Raw genomic sequence first — 24997 nt, forward strand, 5'->3', positions numbered from 1 at the left:
ACATTTCACCAAAGAAGACATACAGATGGCCAAGAGGCACATGAAAAGATGTTCAACATCACTAATTATTAGAGAAAGGCAAATCAAAACTACAGTGAGCTATCACCTCACACTGGTTAGAATGGCCATCATCAAAAAATCTACAAACAATAAATGCTGGAGAGGGTGTGGAGAAAAGGAAACCCTCTTGCACTGTTGGTGGGAATGTAAATTGCTACAGCCACTGTGGAGAACAGTATGGAGGTTCTTGAAAAACTAAAAATAGAACTACCATATGACCTAGCAATCCCACTGCTGGGCATATACCCTGAGAAAAGCATGCTTCAAAAGGACACATGTACCCCAATATTCACTGCAGCACTATTTACAATAGCCAGGACATGGAAATAACCTAAATGTCCATCGACAGACGAATGGATAAGGAAGATGTGGTACATATATACAATGGAATATTACTCAGCCACAAAAAGAATGAAATTGGGTCATTTGTAGAGATGTGGGTAGACCTAGAGTCTGTCATACTGAGTGAAGTAAGCCAGAAAGAGAAAAACAAATATTGTATATTAGTGCATATATGTGGAATCTAGAAAAATGATACAGATGAACCTATTTGCAGGGCAGGAATAGAGACATAGATGTAGAGAATGGACATGTGAACACAGTGGCGGAAGGGGAGGGTCAGACAAATTTGGAAATTAAGATTGACAAATATACACTACTACGCATAAAACAGATAGCTAGTGGGAACATGTTATAAAGCACAGGAAGCTCAGCTTGGTGTTCTGTGATGACCTAGATGCGTGGGATGGGGGCGGGGCATGGAAGGGAGGTCCAAGAGGGAGGGGATATAGGTATATATATAGCTGATTCACTTCATTGTACAGCAGAAACTATTAACTCCAACAAAAAATAAATAAATAAATAAGGATTTGGGGGTGATGGGGCCTTATGTCAGTACCTTACTATCAAATTATTCTTGTGGGGGGAATATTTTTTGTACTTATTTGCAACAGTTTGAAGTTGCTTCAAAAAGAAAAAGAAAAAGTTTAAAGATAATTGTTTCAAATAGAGATAAATGTTTTATTTCACTTTTAGAAAAATATGGGAAACCCCTGAGTAACTTTAATACCTGGATGAAGTGGATAAATTTCTAGAATATAATTTAGAGTATTCAGGTAAGTCATATAATAACAAACTCTCCTATAATGGAGTACCTAAAAATACTGGATAACATTTTTTAAAATTATTTTAAATGCATAACTAAGTTCACAAGAAGGTGGATTATCCTCAGAGGAAAAAGAAAGTAGAAATATAATATAGGGTTAGCATAAGATTGTAAGCATAAGAACATTCAAAAATGTCAATGAACAAACTATCATAATAGATTTCAGCGAGTTTCTCATATGTATCTTAGACACATTGCTGATGGAAGGATCCATATGTGAAACACAACATATTCTAAATAAGAGTAATGACTAATAAGAAAAAGTGAGGTTAAATACTCCATTCAAAATAATTTTTAAATATAAAGAAGTTAAGAATAATTTTAACAAAGTGGATGAACCTCATAAAGAAAATAATACATTTTGTTGAAGAACATAAAACATCTAAAAAATGGAGAATGAGAATTTTCAATAATATTACACACATATCGATTTTTTCAAATAATTTAGAAATTCAGTGCAGTCTCAATCAAATGTAAATAGAAATATTTGTAGAACTTTTCAAATTAATTATAAATTTATACAGAAGCATAAACAAGCAAGAATAAATGAGGCAAAAAATAAAATGAACAAGGTAAGGCCACTTAATCTGCAATTTAGCAAGAAATTCTATAAAGTTATAGTAAATTTAGAATGGTGAAATTGGCCCAGGAATAAATCTATAGATAAATGCAATAGAAAAGAGCCCCCTTAGAAGCATACACAGAATAATTGTATGATGGGGAGGCATCATGAATCAGTGGGGGAGAATTTGGACTATTTAACACATCTTGCTGAAACAATTACATATCTCTATGTAAATAATAAAATCATGAAATACAAAATAAAGTCCAGATGGATCAGAAACATAAATATTTTAAAAACTGAACTATTTGAGTCAAAAAGAAGACTAACTTTATGACCTTAGGTTAGAAAGATATTAATTAAATTATCCCAATAACACACATAGAACAGAAAAACATTAACGAATGTGGCTATAATCAGAATTTTATACTTCTTCTTAATGAGAAACAACATTTACAAGGATAAGACAAACAACATATAAGCAGAAGAACACATAAAACCAAGAATTATTTTTAAAGCTATGTAACCAAGAGAACTCCAAAATTTAAGAAGACAACAGAAAATGCGTGCAAAATGCATCAATAGATAACTTGTGGAATCCAAATAGCCAAACAAACATATGAAAAGATGGTAAAAATCACCCATTATTAGGAAAGTGTAAATTAAAATAATATTATGTTTCATCTATCAGATAGGCCAAATTTTAGGATCTAACAGTATTGCATATTGATGACTGTATGAAAAACAAGTTCTCAGGCACACCACTGATGGGAGTAAAAATAATTACAACCATTCTGGAAGGCAATTTGATGCATCTATTAAATATGAAAATGTACATACCCTATTTCTCCACAATTCTACTTTCAGGTCTCTGGATTAAATAAATATATATGGATAAGGAGATACATACAAAGGTAAGTATTGCACCCACTTAATTATAGAAAAGTAAAAGAAAATATCCACATGGTCCAATAGGGGAATGAAATAAAGTGAAATGAAATATCATGGATTATTATTCAGTTGTTATGAGAATGAATTATATTTGTATTTATCAATATAGATAGCTCTTAAAAATATGGTTGAATAAACAAGTAAGCTCTTAAATAATATGTACAACTATTTAATGTTTTAAAAACTCAGATAAATAATGTTTGTGTGTGTGCATGTGTCTAAATGTACATAAGAGAACTCTGATAAAAATAATTGTCTGCTTGGAGGCTTAGTCAATATGGGTCATGATAGAGGTCAAGTTCCAAATGGAAGTTTATTTCTAAATATAACATTGTAATTTTTAAAGAAATGATCATATATTCATATATAACTTGTGTATGTTTTCAAACCTTGAGAATAATAAAGGCCAGAAGTATATGTAATATATGATATCCAGGCAACAAAATAAATTGAACAGAGACTAGAAGATGTGATGCTTGCTGGGAGCATATGTGCTGGCAATTATCTTATGGGCTTCTTAGGTCTTACTAATATGAAATCTACAAGGGAGAAAAAGTATGTATTCTTTCTATACTGTAATTAGAAAGACTTCATTTTCCCCTTGTATCTATCATTAACATCCACCATATATTTAAGAACAAGTTTCTAATCTTGTCAGAAAATGAGGACCATTAAATCACCTGATGCACATGAATTGCTGCATGCCCTCAGCATGAACAGAACTTTATCAATTTGCTGACTTTAAGACGACTTCAAGATTCAAAGCTCTGATCCATAGTCTCCACTATCAAAGATGCCTCAAGGAGAAAGACAAGCTGCATCATCCATAACAACCAGTCGGTGGCTTACTTGGTCTTGTCTGTCTCAGAGAGGCTTATTCCCATCTCAAGTTCACTGACTGTTTTCATTACATAAGTTCTTTTGAGGTTCTGACCTGAAGCAAGTACAAGTGGAAAGACTCAAACATTTAAAGGTGAAGTGAAAGTTCGGTCTTTAACTCCTAGGTCCAAAATTTTCTTCTGTGACCACACATGAGGGTATTGCAAATTTAAAACCTGACTACATGCCTCTCTATCATTCAGGCCACTGTAAGATTAAATGTGACACAATTGATTCAGAGAAATATTAATAACTGGATTTTTTTCACCTTAGCTTCCTAAGCTCCCAAAGAAGTTTCATCACAAGACTCATTCTCCCCTCCAGAGCTTTGAAAAACATAGATTGTATAATGTATATGGAAATTGTATAATGTAAATGGAAAGCTTTCTGTTAAGAATTAATGACTAATACAAGAAGAAGCTCCTATCAACTCTCTAGAATCACAGTTTTCAGAAGAATGATAGTAGAGAAAATGGCTAAAGTCCTAAGTTAGAGGACAGACAATCTAAATCCAAACCCAAACCATGGGACTTACATATTCCACATGGCTATAGGGAGAGTTGGGTCTGCAAAGCAGACTCTGGGATTTCTTCTCTAGCCAGGCTCTAAGAGCTCAGATTACTTCCCACAGTAGATAAAACAGAAACAACGAAGCTCTTATTTCCTGAGAAGAGGATATGCCCATATGAGCTTATCACAGGTGGATAGAAAGGAGAGGAGGAGCCCTGGTCCTTGGTTTTGAGCCAAAGTAATGTCTGCCAAGACTTCCAGTCTCTCTCGTTACCCTGAAACTTTTCTTCCCAGAGGACAAGAAGAAGCTAACAAGATCTGTCAGAAGCTGAAATTAATTGGTCCTTTTGGAGCAATTGAATCTATAAAAATATTCACTGGTACTGGTAAGTGAATTTATAGATAAAAGATCTATACATAAAGACAAATTGAATTGAAAGCATTTTCAGAATGGTAAAGACTTCCAGAAGTCTGATCCTCCATAAAAGCAATGAGAATGCTAGCAAAAATGAACAAAATCAATTTTTTTCAGAAATCTAGAAATTAACTAAAGGCTTGTAATAATTGGAAAAGCATTTATTCAAGAAAGCCAGCTGAATTTTGGTAAGAACAGTGAGTCTTTGGTGTTTTAACTCATCTTTTCCCCATCCCCCTTTTCCTAGCTTCATGGTAACTTTGAAAGCCAAAAACCTCACAACTACAGTGAAAGCCATCAGCCTAACAGCCAGTGGACAGAAGAAAGTGGGTTCAGATCTCCACAACAGCCCCACCCCAAAAGATTCGTCACTCTTGGACCTGTCTGGCAGCTTCCTGAAAGGCTCTATTCTCAGGTCTTCTCTTCATTTGATCTGACTTAGAACTTGCACTGTGAGAAGAGCCCTATCACTAGGGTGTTGGCTAAAAAAACAATCAGTAGCAATTGTTTAACATCACAGCTACCTGAGGCAATGATACCAGTTGGGGATTATAAGAGGCTGACTTAAAAACATAAAAGGAAAAACTGAGGAATGATAAAGCTATGATATATTCCAAGGAATCTAGAAGGTCACACACAGGTACAGTTCTGGGCATATGACCAAGAAAACCCTGAGAAGGCCCTAATCTTTCACTCCAACTAATCTTAAGCCTCTATGAAAACAGGAAGTGAAGGCTAAGGCAGAATTGTAAACTCCCTGCTGGAGCATTGAAAATATGAGCAATTTACATACAGAGCCTCTCAGTGAATGTTTGGAAATTTATTGATTCAAGGTATTTAAAGAAATTTCTGTCTAATTTTTAGTTGACCACTAAGGTACCTGAGCAGACAATTAAGTGACTGCACATGACAAAAATTAGACTTAACAGGATTAGTCCAGGGAAGTCTTGAAACAAAGAGCAAAAACAATGACAAGAACAAACAACAATAACAAACATTTGGGGAAGGGAGGGTGGCACCAATCTAATTTCTAGAATTACCACATTGTATTATCTAAAATGTACAGTTTTCACCAACAAATTACAAGATGTGCACCCAGGCAGGCAAGTATGGCCCATACACAAGGGGAAAAAAGCAATCAATAAAAACTGTTCCTGCAGAAGCACAGATGTTGAATTTATTGAACAAAGATTTTAAATCAGCTATTATAAATATGGCCAACAATGAAAGGAAATCAGGTCTAAACAATTAGAGGAGAATAGAGATATTATCTCACCAAATAGAGAAAGAAATATCCAAAATTAAAAGATACATAGAAACAGAAATTAGATTACTGGTTGCCATGGGCTAGGGTAAAGGGGGAATATTGAGTGACCAGTAATTTGTTTCTTTTCTGAGTGATGAAATGTTTTAAAATTAGATAGTAGTAATGGGTGTACAACTCTGTGAATATTCTAAAAACCACTAATTTGTACAATTTAAAAGGATAAATGTTATGATGTGTGAATTGTATCTCAATAAAGTTGTAATAATAAATCAATTGTATTTCTATATAGAAGCAACAAACAATCAGAAATTAAACTTAAAAAATACTATTTGCAATGGCACCATAAACATGAAATACTTAGGGATAAATTTAACAAGATATTTGAAAGATCAGTACATTGAAACTTCAAGCATTACTGAGGGAAGTTAAGGAAGACCTAATTTAATGGTGAAGTACATTCTGTACATGGATTGGAAAAAATCAACTCACATATACTGACAAGTGATTTTTGACAAAGGTAACAAGATAATTCAGTGGAGAAAAGATCATCTTTTCAACAAATGATGCTGGTACAATTAGATATCCATAGGGAAAAAATTGAACTTCATTCCATACACAAAAATTAACTCAAAGTGGTCATAAACCTAAATATAAAACTAACACAATAAAACTTCTATAACTAAACATATGGGAAAATTTTTGTGACCTTCAGTTAGTCAAAGATTTCTAAGATATGACACCAAAAACACGATCCATAAAAAGATAAATTAATAAATTAGATCTCATCAAAATTTTAAAGTTTTCTTCAAAAGAAACTGTTAAGAAAATGAAAAGTCACAGAGTGGGAGAAAATATTGTTAGTTTTATTAGCTACCTGGTAAATCCATCTTCACAGCTAGCAGTTGGTAGAATCTGGAATTCAAACTCAAGAGTGTCTGACTGCAAATCCCATGTTCTTCACCAAATCAGATAGGTCTCCTCCTACGGCAATAACACTATACCTGGCCCATGCTTTACGCTTAGTAGATAATTGTTGCATGAATGATACCAATTAAGTAGGTGGGAACTCACTTGTATGTGTATTGTCAAATGAAAAAAATTCACAACCTATAAGCTGAGAATTATGTTTTTATTCGGTGAACAAAACTGAGGACTTAAGCCCAAGACACAGCATCTCAGATAACTGAGAGATGGCTCTGAAGAAGTAGAAGAGCCAGGATACATAGGAGTTTTTGCAACAAAGACCAGGTAGTCGGAATTTTAAAAGATTGCTGTTAATTAAAGAAAATCAGATATCTTAAGTTAAGGAATTTAGCACTTTCTGTGTATGGGAAGATGCAAGAGACTGGGCTCACTGGAATCATTCCTTTGATATGCACCTCAGCTATCTGGGGCCAGTATCCTATGCTTTCTCATGGCGGGGCTCCTCAGGGTGCACTGTTGGGGGTGGCTGCAGTGGTTGACTGCTAGATAGCTGGCATCCTGTTTCTATCTTGAGTTCCCTCAAGTCTCATTGTCAGGGCAGCTGTAATGTGACGACTTGATGGCTGCAACATCCTTTGTTTACTGATATGACAGGCAACATTTTTTTTCATTGATATTCCCTCCCTTTGGTCATAAATTCAACCAACGTTTGGGAGACACTTCATGACCAATTTTTGTACCATGTTGCTAGGAAGGCTCATTCCTAAATCAGGCAAAGATTCTGTTGATATGCCACTCAAGGTGCTAATTTCTGGATAAGCCCTGTTGATAATTTAAAATTCTGTGGATCCCCTGTCATACTATTTTTTTATGATCCAGAAAATGTTTCCCTTGTTGCTTCTTCCCATACCTATCACACTATTACAATTATTTTATGTGTAGTTATGAATGTAATCTATTTCCTCAAGATGTTTAGCCATCATTGATTTTGTTGGAGGCCAGGTTACACTTTCGGTAATGTAAGAGACAAGAATCCTATAAAATAGACAGGATATAAGTAATACAACTAATAACATTGACAAAGTCACAGTGCAGCAGGGAGACACAAAGCATAAGTAATTTGGAAATAAAGAACAAATTAAAACAATGATTAATATAACTAGTTGTAATCTAGTTGCAATAAATCACCAGACAGACAGCTGGAGAAGCCAAATTCTGAAAGGATCAGATAGAGAGAAAAGATGCATGTTTCATCTTTGTTTACAAAGGTATACTTTATCAACTTGTTGCAGTCCATAGCATAAGAAGAAAGGTTTTTCTGGAAAACAAAGATTAAAAGCCAGTATATTTCAAAAAAAGTCATAAAGTTATAAATCATATTTATCAGTTCCTCAGTCCCACATAATTAATTAATTCCTGTTGATTTGGATGAAGTCATCAGGTTTTCCTATTTAAGTGATGTGATCTAAAAATTATCAGAAACTTATATCTGTCAAAAAAGTCCTTTTATGAATTTTGTTGAAGAGCTCCATTTTATAAAAGCATCAGTGTAAAATAATGATTGTCTATAAAGGACACAACTTAAAACGGCATGGTTAAAGATTTGATTACAATGCAGTTGGCAAGAAACTTGGACTTTTCTGTGACGTATAACACTTTAAGATAATAACTAGAATTAGAACCAATAACATTATACCAGGACATATCAGACTTCAGGAATTCTATATAAAGTTTGGAATATCTATATTAATGACATTTATTCATACAATACAACCTAAGGTTTATGTCCAACCACTTGATAATGTTTCTTAAGTAATTTAACCTACCAAATAAGACTACTTGGTTTAATATTACTCTCTGAGATATCTCAGGGATCCTTGGAAGCATCCCAGAATTAGCTGAAGGTTAAAAGATCTTTATTTATAATTTGATATTTGGGAAGTTTTTTAAAAATATCAAAAGATTTTAAAACACAAGGTCACTGTGAAACAATACTTATTCGGGAGGGGATATAGGTATATATATAGCTGATTCACTTCATTGTACAGCAGAAACTATTAACTCCAACAAAAAATAAATAAATAAATAAGGATTTGGGGGTGATGGGGCCTTATGTCAGTACCTTACTATCAAATTATTCTTGTGGGGGGAATATTTTTTGTACTTATTTGCAACAGTTTGAAGTTGCTTCAAAAAGAAAAAGAAAAAGTTTAAAGATAATTGTTTCAAATAGAGATAAATGTTTTATTTCACTTTTAGAAAAATATGGGAAACCCCTGAGTAACTTTAATACCTGGATGAAGTGGATAAATTTCTAGAATATAATTTAGAGTATTCAGGTAAGTCATATAATAACAAACTCTCCTATAATGGAGTACCTAAAAATACTGGATAACATTTTTTAAAATTATTTTAAATGCATAACTAAGTTCACAAGAAGGTGGATTATCCTCAGAGGAAAAAGAAAGTAGAAATATAATATAGGGTTAGCATAAGATTGTAAGCATAAGAACATTCAAAAATGTCAATGAACAAACTATCATAATAGATTTCAGCGAGTTTCTCATATGTATCTTAGACACATTGCTGATGGAAGGATCCATATGTGAAACACAACATATTCTAAATAAGAGTAATGACTAATAAGAAAAAGTGAGGTTAAATACTCCATTCAAAATAATTTTTAAATATAAAGAAGTTAAGAATAATTTTAACAAAGTGGATGAACCTCATAAAGAAAATAATACATTTTGTTGAAGAACATAAAACATCTAAAAAATGGAGAATGAGAATTTTCAATAATATTACACACATATCGATTTTTTCAAATAATTTAGAAATTCAGTGCAGTCTCAATCAAATGTAAATAGAAATATTTGTAGAACTTTTCAAATTAATTATAAATTTATACAGAAGCATAAACAAGCAAGAATAAATGAGGCAAAAAATAAAATGAACAAGGTAAGGCCACTTAATCTGCAATTTAGCAAGAAATTCTATAAAGTTATAGTAAATTTAGAATGGTGAAATTGGCCCAGGAATAAATCTATAGATAAATGCAATAGAAAAGAGCCCCCTTAGAAGCATACACAGAATAATTGTATGATGGGGAGGCATCATGAATCAGTGGGGGAGAATTTGGACTATTTAACACATCTTGCTGAAACAATTACATATCTCTATGTAAATAATAAAATCATGAAATACAAAATAAAGTCCAGATGGATCAGAAACATAAATATTTTAAAAACTGAACTATTTGAGTCAAAAAGAAGACTAACTTTATGACCTTAGGTTAGAAAGATATTAATTAAATTATCCCAATAACACACATAGAACAGAAAAACATTAACGAATGTGGCTATAATCAGAATTTTATACTTCTTCTTAATGAGAAACAACATTTACAAGGATAAGACAAACAACATATAAGCAGAAGAACACATAAAACCAAGAATTATTTTTAAAGCTATGTAACCAAGAGAACTCCAAAATTTAAGAAGACAACAGAAAATGCGTGCAAAATGCATCAATAGATAACTTGTGGAATCCAAATAGCCAAACAAACATATGAAAAGATGGTAAAAATCACCCATTATTAGGAAAGTGTAAATTAAAATAATATTATGTTTCATCTATCAGATAGGCCAAATTTTAGGATCTAACAGTATTGCATATTGATGACTGTATGAAAAACAAGTTCTCAGGCACACCACTGATGGGAGTAAAAATAATTACAACCATTCTGGAAGGCAATTTGATGCATCTATTAAATATGAAAATGTACATACCCTATTTCTCCACAATTCTACTTTCAGGTCTCTGGATTAAATAAATATATATGGATAAGGAGATACATACAAAGGTAAGTATTGCACCCACTTAATTATAGAAAAGTAAAAGAAAATATCCACATGGTCCAATAGGGGAATGAAATAAAGTGAAATGAAATATCATGGATTATTATTCAGTTGTTATGAGAATGAATTATATTTGTATTTATCAATATAGATAGCTCTTAAAAATATGGTTGAATAAACAAGTAAGCTCTTAAATAATATGTACAACTATTTAATGTTTTAAAAACTCAGATAAATAATGTTTGTGTGTGTGCATGTGTCTAAATGTACATAAGAGAACTCTGATAAAAATAATTGTCTGCTTGGAGGCTTAGTCAATATGGGTCATGATAGAGGTCAAGTTCCAAATGGAAGTTTATTTCTAAATATAACATTGTAATTTTTAAAGAAATGATCATATATTCATATATAACTTGTGTATGTTTTCAAACCTTGAGAATAATAAAGGCCAGAAGTATATGTAATATATGATATCCAGGCAACAAAATAAATTGAACAGAGACTAGAAGATGTGATGCTTGCTGGGAGCATATGTGCTGGCAATTATCTTATGGGCTTCTTAGGTCTTACTAATATGAAATCTACAAGGGAGAAAAAGTATGTATTCTTTCTATACTGTAATTAGAAAGACTTCATTTTCCCCTTGTATCTATCATTAACATCCACCATATATTTAAGAACAAGTTTCTAATCTTGTCAGAAAATGAGGACCATTAAATCACCTGATGCACATGAATTGCTGCATGCCCTCAGCATGAACAGAACTTTATCAATTTGCTGACTTTAAGACGACTTCAAGATTCAAAGCTCTGATCCATAGTCTCCACTATCAAAGATGCCTCAAGGAGAAAGACAAGCTGCATCATCCATAACAACCAGTCGGTGGCTTACTTGGTCTTGTCTGTCTCAGAGAGGCTTATTCCCATCTCAAGTTCACTGACTGTTTTCATTACATAAGTTCTTTTGAGGTTCTGACCTGAAGCAAGTACAAGTGGAAAGACTCAAACATTTAAAGGTGAAGTGAAAGTTCGGTCTTTAACTCCTAGGTCCAAAATTTTCTTCTGTGACCACACATGAGGGTATTGCAAATTTAAAACCTGACTACATGCCTCTCTATCATTCAGGCCACTGTAAGATTAAATGTGACACAATTGATTCAGAGAAATATTAATAACTGGATTTTTTTCACCTTAGCTTCCTAAGCTCCCAAAGAAGTTTCATCACAAGACTCATTCTCCCCTCCAGAGCTTTGAAAAACATAGATTGTATAATGTATATGGAAATTGTATAATGTAAATGGAAAGCTTTCTGTTAAGAATTAATGACTAATACAAGAAGAAGCTCCTATCAACTCTCTAGAATCACAGTTTTCAGAAGAATGATAGTAGAGAAAATGGCTAAAGTCCTAAGTTAGAGGACAGACAATCTAAATCCAAACCCAAACCATGGGACTTACATATTCCACATGGCTATAGGGAGAGTTGGGTCTGCAAAGCAGACTCTGGGATTTCTTCTCTAGCCAGGCTCTAAGAGCTCAGATTACTTCCCACAGTAGATAAAACAGAAACAACGAAGCTCTTATTTCCTGAGAAGAGGATATGCCCATATGAGCTTATCACAGGTGGATAGAAAGGAGAGGAGGAGCCCTGGTCCTTGGTTTTGAGCCAAAGTAATGTCTGCCAAGACTTCCAGTCTCTCTCGTTACCCTGAAACTTTTCTTCCCAGAGGACAAGAAGAAGCTAACAAGATCTGTCAGAAGCTGAAATTAATTGGTCCTTTTGGAGCAATTGAATCTATAAAAATATTCACTGGTACTGGTAAGTGAATTTATAGATAAAAGATCTATACATAAAGACAAATTGAATTGAAAGCATTTTCAGAATGGTAAAGACTTCCAGAAGTCTGATCCTCCATAAAAGCAATGAGAATGCTAGCAAAAATGAACAAAATCAATTTTTTTCAGAAATCTAGAAATTAACTAAAGGCTTGTAATAATTGGAAAAGCATTTATTCAAGAAAGCCAGCTGAATTTTGGTAAGAACAGTGAGTCTTTGGTGTTTTAACTCATCTTTTCCCCATCCCCCTTTTCCTAGCTTCATGGTAACTTTGAAAGCCAAAAACCTCACAACTACAGTGAAAGCCATCAGCCTAACAGCCAGTGGACAGAAGAAAGTGGGTTCAGATCTCCACAACAGCCCCACCCCAAAAGATTCGTCACTCTTGGACCTGTCTGGCAGCTTCCTGAAAGGCTCTATTCTCAGGTCTTCTCTTCATTTGATCTGACTTAGAACTTGCACTGTGAGAAGAGCCCTATCACTAGGGTGTTGGCTAAAAAAACAATCAGTAGCAATTGTTTAACATCACAGCTACCTGAGGCAATGATACCAGTTGGGGATTATAAGAGGCTGACTTAAAAACATAAAAGGAAAAACTGAGGAATGATAAAGCTATGATATATTCCAAGGAATCTAGAAGGTCACACACAGGTACAGTTCTGGGCATATGACCAAGAAAACCCTGAGAAGGCCCTAATCTTTCACTCCAACTAATCTTAAGCCTCTATGAAAACAGGAAGTGAAGGCTAAGGCAGAATTGTAAACTCCCTGCTGGAGCATTGAAAATATGAGCAATTTACATACAGAGCCTCTCAGTGAATGTTTGGAAATTTATTGATTCAAGGTATTTAAAGAAATTTCTGTCTAATTTTTAGTTGACCACTAAGGTACCTGAGCAGACAATTAAGTGACTGCACATGACAAAAATTAGACTTAACAGGATTAGTCCAGGGAAGTCTTGAAACAAAGAGCAAAAACAATGACAAGAACAAACAACAATAACAAACATTTGGGGAAGGGAGGGTGGCACCAATCTAATTTCTAGAATTACCACATTGTATTATCTAAAATGTACAGTTTTCACCAACAAATTACAAGATGTGCACCCAGGCAGGCAAGTATGGCCCATACACAAGGGGAAAAAAGCAATCAATAAAAACTGTTCCTGCAGAAGCACAGATGTTGAATTTATTGAACAAAGATTTTAAATCAGCTATTATAAATATGGCCAACAATGAAAGGAAATCAGGTCTAAACAATTAGAGGAGAATAGAGATATTATCTCACCAAATAGAGAAAGAAATATCCAAAATTAAAAGATACATAGAAACAGAAATTAGATTACTGGTTGCCATGGGCTAGGGTAAAGGGGGAATATTGAGTGACCAGTAATTTGTTTCTTTTCTGAGTGATGAAATGTTTTAAAATTAGATAGTAGTAATGGGTGTACAACTCTGTGAATATTCTAAAAACCACTAATTTGTACAATTTAAAAGGATAAATGTTATGATGTGTGAATTGTATCTCAATAAAGTTGTAATAATAAATCAATTGTATTTCTATATAGAAGCAACAAACAATCAGAAATTAAACTTAAAAAATACTATTTGCAATGGCACCATAAACATGAAATACTTAGGGATAAATTTAACAAGATATTTGAAAGATCAGTACATTGAAACTTCAAGCATTACTGAGGGAAGTTAAGGAAGACCTAATTTAATGGTGAAGTACATTCTGTACATGGATTGGAAAAAATCAACTCACATATACTGACAAGTGATTTTTGACAAAGGTAACAAGATAATTCAGTGGAGAAAAGATCATCTTTTCAACAAATGATGCTGGTACAATTAGATATCCATAGGGAAAAAATTGAACTTCATTCCATACACAAAAATTAACTCAAAGTGGTCATAAACCTAAATATAAAACTAACACAATAAAACTTCTATAACTAAACATATGGGAAAATTTTTGTGACCTTCAGTTAGTCAAAGATTTCTAAGATATGACACCAAAAACACGATCCATAAAAAGATAAATTAATAAATTAGATCTCATCAAAATTTTAAAGTTTTCTTCAAAAGAAACTGTTAAGAAAATGAAAAGTCACAGAGTGGGAGAAAATATTGTTAGTTTTATTAGCTACCTGGTAAATCCATCTTCACAGCTAGCAGTTGGTAGAATCTGGAATTCAAACTCAAGAGTGTCTGACTGCAAATCCCATGTTCTTCACCAAATCAGATAGGTCTCCTCCTACGGCAATAACACTATACCTGGCCCATGCTTTACGCTTAGTAGATAATTGTTGCATGAATGATACCAATTAAGTAGGTGGGAACTCACTTGTATGTGTATTGTCAAATGAAAAAAATTCACAACCTATAAGCTGAGAATTATGTTTTTATTCGGTGAACAAAACTGAGGACTTAAGCCCAAGACACAGCATCTCAGATAACTGAGAGATGGCTCTGAAGAAGTAGAAGAGCCAGGATACATAGGAGTTTTTGCAACAAAGACCAGGTAGTCGGAATTTTAAAAGATTGCTGTTAATTAAAGAAAATCAGATATCTTAAGTTAAGGAATTTAGCACTTTCTGTGTATGGGAAGATGCAAGAGACTGGGCTCACTGGAATCATTCCTTTGATATGCACCTCAGCTATCTGGGGCCAGTATCCTATGCTTTCTCATGGCGGGGCTCCTCAGGGTGCACTGTTGGGGGTGGCTGCAGTGGTTGACTGCTAGATAGCTGGCATCCTGTTTCTATCTTGAGTTCCCTCAAGTCTCATTGTCAGGGCAGCTGTAATGTGACGACTTGATGGCTGCAACATCCTTTGTTTACTGATATGACAGGCAACATTTTTTTTCATTGATATTCCCTCCCTTTGGTCATAAATTCAACCAACGTTTGGGAGACACTTCATGACCAATTTTTGTACCATGTTGCTAGGAAGGCTCATTCCTAAATCAGGCAAAGATTCTGTTGATATGCCACTCAAGGTGCTAATTTCTGGATAAGCCCTGTTGATAATTTAAAATTCTGTGGATCCCCTGTCATACTATTTTTTTATGATCCAGAAAATGTTTCCCTTGTTGCTTCTTCCCATACCTATCACACTATTACAATTATTTTATGTGTAGTTATGAATGTAATCTATTTCCTCAAGATGTTTAGCCATCATTGATTTTGTTGGAGGCCAGGTTACACTTTCGGTAATGTAAGAGACAAGAATCCTATAAAATAGACAGGATATAAGTAATACAACTAATAACATTGACAAAGTCACAGTGCAGCAGGGAGACACAAAGCATAAGTAATTTGGAAATAAAGAACAAATTAAAACAATGATTAATATAACTAGTTGTAATCTAGTTGCAATAAATCACCAGACAGACAGCTGGAGAAGCCAAATTCTGAAAGGATCAGATAGAGAGAAAAGATGCATGTTTCATCTTTGTTTACAAAGGTATACTTTATCAACTTGTTGCAGTCCATAGCATAAGAAGAAAGGTTTTTCTGGAAAACAAAGATTAAAAGCCAGTATATTTCAAAAAAAGTCATAAAGTTATAAATCATATTTATCAGTTCCTCAGTCCCACATAATTAATTAATTCCTGTTGATTTGGATGAAGTCATCAGGTTTTCCTATTTAAGTGATGTGATCTAAAAATTATCAGAAACTTATATCTGTCAAAAAAGTCCTTTTATGAATTTTGTTGAAGAGCTCCATTTTATAAAAGCATCAGTGTAAAATAATGATTGTCTATAAAGGACACAACTTAAAACGGCATGGTTAAAGATTTGATTACAATGCAGTTGGCAAGAAACTTGGACTTTTCTGTGACGTATAACACTTTAAGATAATAACTAGAATTAGAACCAATAACATTATACCAGGACATATCAGACTTCAGGAATTCTATATAAAGTTTGGAATATCTATATTAATGACATTTATTCATACAATACAACCTAAGGTTTATGTCCAACCACTTGATAATGTTTCTTAAGTAATTTAACCTACCAAATAAGACTACTTGGTTTAATATTACTCTCTGAGATATCTCAGGGATCCTTGGAAGCATCCCAGAATTAGCTGAAGGTTAAAAGATCTTTATTTATAATTTGATATTTGGGAAGTTTTTTAAAAATATCAAAAGATTTTAAAACACAAGGTCACTGTGAAACAATACTTATTCACTTAACCAAAGTCACAAAAAGATTAAAAAAAAAAAACTACAGATCACTTGAGGGCACAGAAACTTGAACAATCTGTTATCAAAAGCAGACCTCCAAGAAAATTTGTTCTCTTAACAGAGAGAAAATCAAACTCCAGTCTTGTACTAGCTTACTTTTAAAAACAAAATCCATTTACTTAATTAAATTTAATCTAAATTTAGCTAATCCTGATCATGCATCAAACTCTTTTCTTGGGGTTCCTTTTCCACAACCTCTCATCACTTTCTGTCTCCATATTAGTTTGTCCCTTATGTTTCCATCCAAAAACAACCAGCTCTAAGACAAAATTAATCTTTTCCCCTTAACAAAATATATTGCCACTCCTCATGCCTTCTTTTGCTGAAAACACACATTCTACTTTTCTTGCATACTGAAAGATTTCCTTTATTATTCCTAGTAGCTTTAATTACATATTACAAATTTAACCTTTAAAAAACTTAATCCCAGGATTTCCGTGGTGGCACAGTGGTTAAGAATCTACCTGCCAATGCAGGGGACACGGGTTCGATACCTGGTCCAGGAAGATCCCACATGCTGTGGAGCAACTAAGCCCATGCACCACAAATACTGAGCCCGTGTGCTGCAACTACTGAAGCCCGTGTGCCTAGAGCCCGTGCTCAGCAACAAGAGAAGCCACCACAATGAGAAGCCCATGTACCACAATGAAGAGTAGCCCCTGCTCGCTGCAACTAGAGAAAGCCTGTGCCCAGCAACAAAGACCCAACACAGCCAAAAATAAATAAAATAAATAAATTTATTTTAAAAAAAAACTTAATCCCTAGCTAAAACTGACAGTCATTAAGTGATTGTGAACTGTCTGTCATACCAGAATTTCCTAATTGGAATATCCCATAGCCTCATGAAACATATAACAATTGATTCAATGTGGTATAAAACATATCTAATAAACCCAAACATCTTTAGTTTCCCTCTCATAAGTAAGTAAATTTAGACCTGTTTAGCAATTTAATGTTCTAGCATCTTATTTTCTTTGGAAATGACCTAGCTATTCAACAAACTTCCATCATTTAACTTAATGTAGCACAACTCTAGAATTTCCAGTTAACAAATAACTGGAGAGGTAATTTTAAGTAGACATTTTAAAATATATAATTGTTTTTAAGGAGTTCACCCAAAAGCTCTTATCTCATTTGCATTCCATTTACTTATACGAATTTCATCATACCAAATTATTTATTTTTCTTGCTGACAAATTTGCAACAGATGTAACAAGATCTTATTTGACTTCTATTAAACCAAGGTACAATAAAAGTATTATACTTAATGTTGATGACTCTAAAGACGTGTATAAATTAGATCAACAAACTTGAACTAACCTTAATACCAGATGTCAATTTAATATTGACTATTTGCCAGTTCAAGTGAACCTGAAAGTCATTTGGGTTGGGTTTTTTTATATTTAGAAATATTCAGTTTGTAAGCACTTACTTTTAAGTCAATTAAATAGAGCTCTTTTATAAATTTAATTTTGATAATATTTTCCAGAGATAGAGACATCTCATATGTATATACACAGACATATAAACAGACAAGACTAGAGATCTCAAGGCTTCTCTTAAAAAAAAACAGTTATGAAACAGGTATTACAATATAAATTTACTAGTTTATATATTACCGTTGCGATAAATTAAAGCTGACTAAGGCTTTAGTGTTTGTGGAAAAGACTTTTAAGATTTGTATTTGTCCTTGATAAAATTCTAAGGATGCTAGATATTCAGCTGAGGGAGGCTTCCCAGCAGTTTGAGTTTAAAGCTGCCACTTTTTCCCCCTTGGTTTCAGGTTTTACCTGATTAAGAAATTAGGCTCAATCTCAGATCCTTGTAGCTGGTTTGTATTTCTGATTTGTAGCGATAAGCAAGACAAAAACAGTTGTTTTTAGCTCTCCCAAAGAACTGGTCTGTCACCTAAATGATATTAAAAGATTGATTTGCCCAACTATATTTTCTATATTGGTGAGAATATTTCTAACTAAACTGAAATTTAAGTGTTCTATTATCTAGAACTTCAGGGTTTAATTTATCATGCCTTCAAAATTTGTATAAGGCATTAACAAAGAACCTCTTTCTGAGTTCACAAGTTAAACCTGAAGCAAAATCACTAATTTTATTGTTATTAACCCCTGAATATTAGTTTCCAGTTTTACTTTATATTGTATGGTTCAGGTAACCCTATTGGTTTTCTTTGGTATGTGTAATTAATATTTTCTGAGGGACAGATGTATATGCCTTATCTTATAATACCATGTAAGGCAAGCATTTCCCCATGAAACATGCTTATCTCACAACATAATTAATCAAAAGAGATGTAACTATCTTATAAAAAGCCCATATACATATATATACACACACATATTAATTTTCATAAACTTTATCTTGATCCTATCAACTTTTATACCTTTGACTTTAGTTTTCATTAGGACCCAGTCAACAAGTTTTGATCTTACAGGAGGAGTCCTAGAAGTTTTTCTTTCTTTTTATTCCCTGTCCAGTTTATCTATTTTTAAATAAAAGGCTCTGGGATCCCCAGAGAGGGGTTGAGCCAAGGAACTCAGGTCCTTTTGTCAATCTTGATTAATTGGCCTGTTACCCCAAGTAATTAGTAGCTAGTAATTAGTAATTATTGGTCAGGTATCTCAGTGTAATTTTTTCAGCCCTTTAAATCTATCTATCGATCGATAGATAGATAGATAGGTTTTAAACTGGGGTTAATAGAGTGGATTTGTTTGGCTTTTAATGTTGGGGACCAGTAGGGTGTCCCTTCTGGTCCATTTAACCTTAGGTAGTGTTATATCAAAACCTTGTGTTTTAATCATAAATGTCTGTTTTGCTTATCCCATTTTAAATAACCATCTAAAGATTTCTTTATCCATTTGTGATAAGTCCCTTTAAAATTTCTACCTTGCTAGGAAAAAGTCTCTAGACTTTCCCCAAAGATATTTTCCTGTTAATCAACTTAGTTAACATTAATTATTCTAATGTTTTTGTTAGAATCTGTAAGACCCATTGAGGGGAAGCAGAGAATAATATAAGGCTTCCCAAATTGGTTTCTCTTGTTTGTTTTAAACTAAACAAGTTCCCACATATTTTTGCCCTTGGGGATCCTTCCCCATGAATCCTGTGCATTCTTTCATCTTAGCACCAGAGACAGATTATATCAGTGTTATTTATTTTGAGTACCTGTCTCTCTATTTGGAGTGCTTATAACCTGCCCTTATCCATCCAACAGTAAGCAGAGTACTTGGAATATAGCAAAGTTGGATGGAAGTATTTTAAACCTACTGATGAGCTGCAGTAGTCCTATATGCCTTTAAAATGAAACAGTCAAGTGTTGAGAGTATGTCTGTGCTCCCTTCTTCTTAGGATCTAAAGCGAACTGTAATTTCAAGTATACAAACCTTCTTTAAGTCCATTGAAAACAATCCTACATACTCATTCATTCATGTCTGCCAGACTCAGTGGCTTGCTGAAACCTGGCCCTGGTTAATAAGTAAAAAATCTCTAAGTAATCTTGATCTGCATTTAAATGTGTAAGATTAATTGTTCATGGGTTCATAATATATACTTTAGTCATTTGTTTAATATGCTGATCTGGATCTTGTATTCTGATCCCGTTTTCTTTTAAGGCAAAAAATATATAAAATAAAAATACATACATATAAAATGTAAAATATAAAAATAGGGTGCAGCAGTTTGGTATGATGAAGAAGAGATTGACTTGTTGGAACACTACTATATTTCATTACTTTAGAGACTCACCAATTATAAAATGAACAATTATATTATATACCACTATAAAAGGGCAAAAAATAGCCCACAAACCACTGTCAATTAAACCAGCACAATGCTTTTGTATCACTAAGAATTTTATTTTAAACTTATTGAAAGAGTTTTTTAAGAACTTATTCAAACATTCAGTCATATATCCCTCTTGTATATCCATAAAGAGAAAAAATATGAGAGAAATATATTGTTAAAGGATTCCAAAAGTTTCTTCTCTTTCGGAATCTGGTTTTTCAGAATGACTTTGCATCCCAGTTATTGATACCCTCATCCTTCCACAAAGTATTTTCATCTGTGTCATCAAGAGAACAGTGGTGTAGGACTTCTTAGGAGAGGACTACATCAGGAGCAAACTGCTGTACATTTTGATGCTGGCCTTTTCTTGATCTTACCAGAAGATGTCAGCGGAAGTTTTTTCAGACAACAATCCAATCCATTATTCCTCCCTCAAATGGCCCTTAAATGGTCTGTTGGTGAAAGTATTGAAGGCTATAGTTGCCCAGTCCTGCACCAGAAATAGTAACCAAGGGCTGAATACATAGGTAGTAACAGCTAAGACATGAGACAGTGACTGCGTGATGCTGTTGATTATAAGATGTATCCCAGTTTCAGAGAACTAAAATGTGCAAAAAAAAAAAAAAAAAAGTATGTCTTAGAGTCCTTGGATCTGTCACTTGCTATTTGTGCCATCTTGGGCAACAGGAAAAATGTTTAGAGCCCGGGATTTGGAGTGTTCTTTGCAGAACATTGTACTAGAATAGTTTTATCTTTAAAAGTACATCTTAATCTCATACACTTGAATGTTAAAATACAGCCCATTATGGAATATTGAAAAGTTAGAATATGGAAATTCTTTCTGTCCCTTTTTACACTATACTAGTGTTAGAATATCAGGACACATTTTATTAAAATGCTGTAAGGAATGGGTAGTTATATTATTAACATTACTTACCCATGTTAATGATATATCTCTTCATAAGATGATCCAGACTTTTGAGAGTTTTACTTTCTAAACTGATGGAGGAAACACAATTTAAATATACTTTGACAATAAAATTTAATTTCTGTTCACTTCAGTAGGTAGGAATTTTGGAATATTGGGGAGTATTGGGAGGGAACATATCCCCCATTATGCTAGCTGAAGTCGAGGTTGATATTCAGAGTAATTTTCTGTCTACAACAGAGAAAACACAGCAATATATATATATATATGAATCACTTAGTAATGTGCATGAAATAATATGAACTTATATTCATTGTTATATTTAAACAATGTCCTAAAATCTCAAGTAACTTAGAACATCAGTTCAGATTCTTCATTTGCAAGTAACAGTAACCCAGTTTAATTAACTAGTTAAAAAAGGAGATTCTGGGCTTCCCTGGTGGCGCAGTGGTTGAGAGTCTGCCTGCTGATGCAGGGGACACGGGTTCGTGTCCCTGTCCAGGAAGATCCCACATGCGACGGAGTGGCTGGGCCTGTGAGCCATGGCCGCTGAGCCTGCACGTCCGGAGCCTGTGCTCCACAACGGGAGAGGCCACAGCAGTGAGAGGCCCGCGTACCGCCAAAAAAAAAAAAAAAAAAAAAAAGGAGATTCTGGAGGCCTGTTGGGACTTACACAAGCTGATGGGAAGCTGGAGCATCAGGCTTGGAAATGAAGATACCTGGAAGCCTTGGCAGTGGGAACCTTGGCCATGCTGCTTGGGCCCACAGGACAATGAGAGAACTCTAGCCATTTTCCAGCTCTCTGCCCCTCTGAGTCATGATCCTAGTGGAAAATTTCCAATTGCTTGAGTGGAAGTCACAAGATTTCTGGGTGACAATTTGGGGGTTACTGAGAAGAAGTACTTCTTTGGGGTAATAGGCTTGGATTACTGTTTTTTGGAAATAAAGAGATCAGTGCCCTGGAGTGAGTGGCCCAGTTGAAGCTCTTGTACCAATCAGTCAAGGCTTCCCCAATTCTTCCCCAGCTGGGCTCCGCATACTGCTTCTGGGTCATCTCCTCTGATTGACATAGCCGAATAAGTGTGGGTGGGAGACTTCAAGAAACACCTAATCTGACTATATGACTTTACTAAGAAAAACCTCTTGCTGGCTTTTAGTTGCCTTCTGAGTAAAAATCCAAAGCTTTTATCTGGCTCTTCATAGTCTCTGGAGTCAGAATGTCTATGGCTCAAATCCAGGTTCCACCAGTTACCATCTCACTTTCTGTACCTCACTTTCATTGTCTGTGAAATGGACATAAGGGTTGCTGTGTGATTAAAAGAGTTTATACACATAATACAATCAGAGCAGGGTCTGGCACAGAGTAAGGGCTTTGTAGCCATGATTATTAATCTTGTCAATATTAGCTTTATCATCTGTCAATTTTTATCTTTATTATTGTCTAGTGAATAAGGTATTCAGCTTATTCTTGTTAATAGAATTGCAGGCACCTAAAGTCCCACTGTGAAACATTGTGTATGTAATGTGTATGAATTGTGAGGGAAATAATTCCCAAGGAGGGAGACTGGGATGCTGTTAAGAAGGAAAACTAAATATTGGATGGTGTATTAGTTCTCCAGAGAAATAGAACAAATAGGAGATCGATCTATTTATCTATCTATCTATCTATCATCTTATATGTACATATACATATATATATATGTATATATAGGAAGAGAGAGAGAGATTATAAGGAATTGGTGGAGGGTAGTGGCTAATCCCAAGACCTACAGGGTACATCAGCAAGCTGGAGACCCAAAAGAGGTGATGGTTTAGTTCCAGTGTGAAGGCCAGCAGACTCAAGACTCAAGAAGAACAGATGTTTCAGTTGATGTTTCAGTTCAAGTTTGAAGACAGGGGAAAAATGGTGTGCTGGTGGCTGGTATTCAGTCAGGAAAGAATTCTCTTACTTGGGGAAGGGGCAGCCTTTTTGTTCTATTCAGGCCTTCAACAGATTGGTTGAGGCCACATTAGGGAGTGGTCTTCTGATTTACTTAGTCTACCAATTAAAATGTTAATCTCATCCAAAAACATCCTTTCAGAAACACCCCAAATAATGTTTGACCAAATATCTGGGCACTCCATGGTCCAATCAAATTGACACCTAAAATTAACCATCACAGATGGCAAATCAATAAATAAACATACAGTAATTTGACTATAGTTACTTTGACAGAATATTGAAATTTATTTATATAACTCAAATTCATAAGCAGCATATAAGCGTTGAAATGTCATTGTTTAAGTAAATGGGTAGGGGAATGGAATTAAAAATACTAGCTGTATCAACACCTAGTATTTGGGTATATCATGGTTAGTTTCTCTTTGAGCTGCAATGTATACCAGTTTAAAGTTTATTTATTAGACAATTAGGGTCAGAAATCTTGAAGATCTAATTGTGCATTATTATGCATAGAGTTAATGAAGAGCACATTCCAAACTAAATTAGTAATGATGAAATTAACTAAATTAATAATTATGAAATTAATAAAAAAATAACAAAAAGCCAAAAGTGACTGGGACACTCATAAACCATATCTTTGTCCTGAATATTGCAGGGTCTCATAGGAAATGGTGCGTAGTGAAGCAGAGGTTTGTAGGATTGCCAAGAGGTAAATATAAACAAAACTCTCAACTCTACCATTATAATTATCTAAATCTAGTGGATTTTCAGTAACAGTGCTAAGTGCACATAAAGATAAAAATCTGTGTAACTTTATTTCCAACAAGAAACAAGGAGAGAACTTGCATTTTGGCATCAGTCTGAAGCTCATCAGAGATTATATTTTTGTCCACCAATGGGCAAAACAGATCTTCCACAAGCCTTCTACAGAGATTTGGGGAAGAGGTTATGAGTGGCTGAGTTGAACCCACTTTATGTTTCAATATATCATTAGGGTAATTAGTTCAAGTAATGGATAATTAGTTTGAGGACTTTTGATCCATTTATACTTTCCCCGGTATTTGCTGTTTTCATTGGTCATTAGCAAATCAAACCTGGAAGTGTGGGGGAGGTAGGTATGGGGGGGAAAAGAAGGAAAAGAAAAAACTGAAAAGGAAAAGAGAAAGGGAAAGGAAAGAGCAGGGGAGGAGAGGGAAAGAGAGAAGTGGAAAGGGGAGAGGAGGAAAAGGCGGGCAGGGCAGGAGGGCAGAGGGATTGATATAACTGCATTTATATCACTGACATTATGAAGATGCCCCATAGGAATCCTAATATTGCTGCTCCCCCAAGGAAGAATCTAAGTAGGACAAGCAAGAATCACCATGGTATCCACATAGGGCAGCTGCCAGACCTTCTCCATAGGGAGCCATCTGGCGGGGGCGGGCCACCCCCTGTGGGAAGTGGCCCACAGGTGTTTATGAGGATGCCTCCAGGCTCCCCGAAAACCTCACCCATTTACATCTTTTAGTGCAGGCCCAGCTCTGCTGGGTCCATGGAGCCCTTCTTGATTTCCTTCACTGAAATAATCATTTCCTCCTCAGAACACTAAAGTACATTTTTGTTCTTCTACTCTTAGACATATAATAACTATATTTTTAGAAA

Source organism: Physeter macrocephalus, chromosome 4, assembly GCF_002837175.3.
Source record: "Physeter macrocephalus isolate SW-GA chromosome 4, ASM283717v5, whole genome shotgun sequence".
Lineage (NCBI taxonomy): Eukaryota > Metazoa > Chordata > Mammalia > Artiodactyla > Physeteridae > Physeter > Physeter macrocephalus.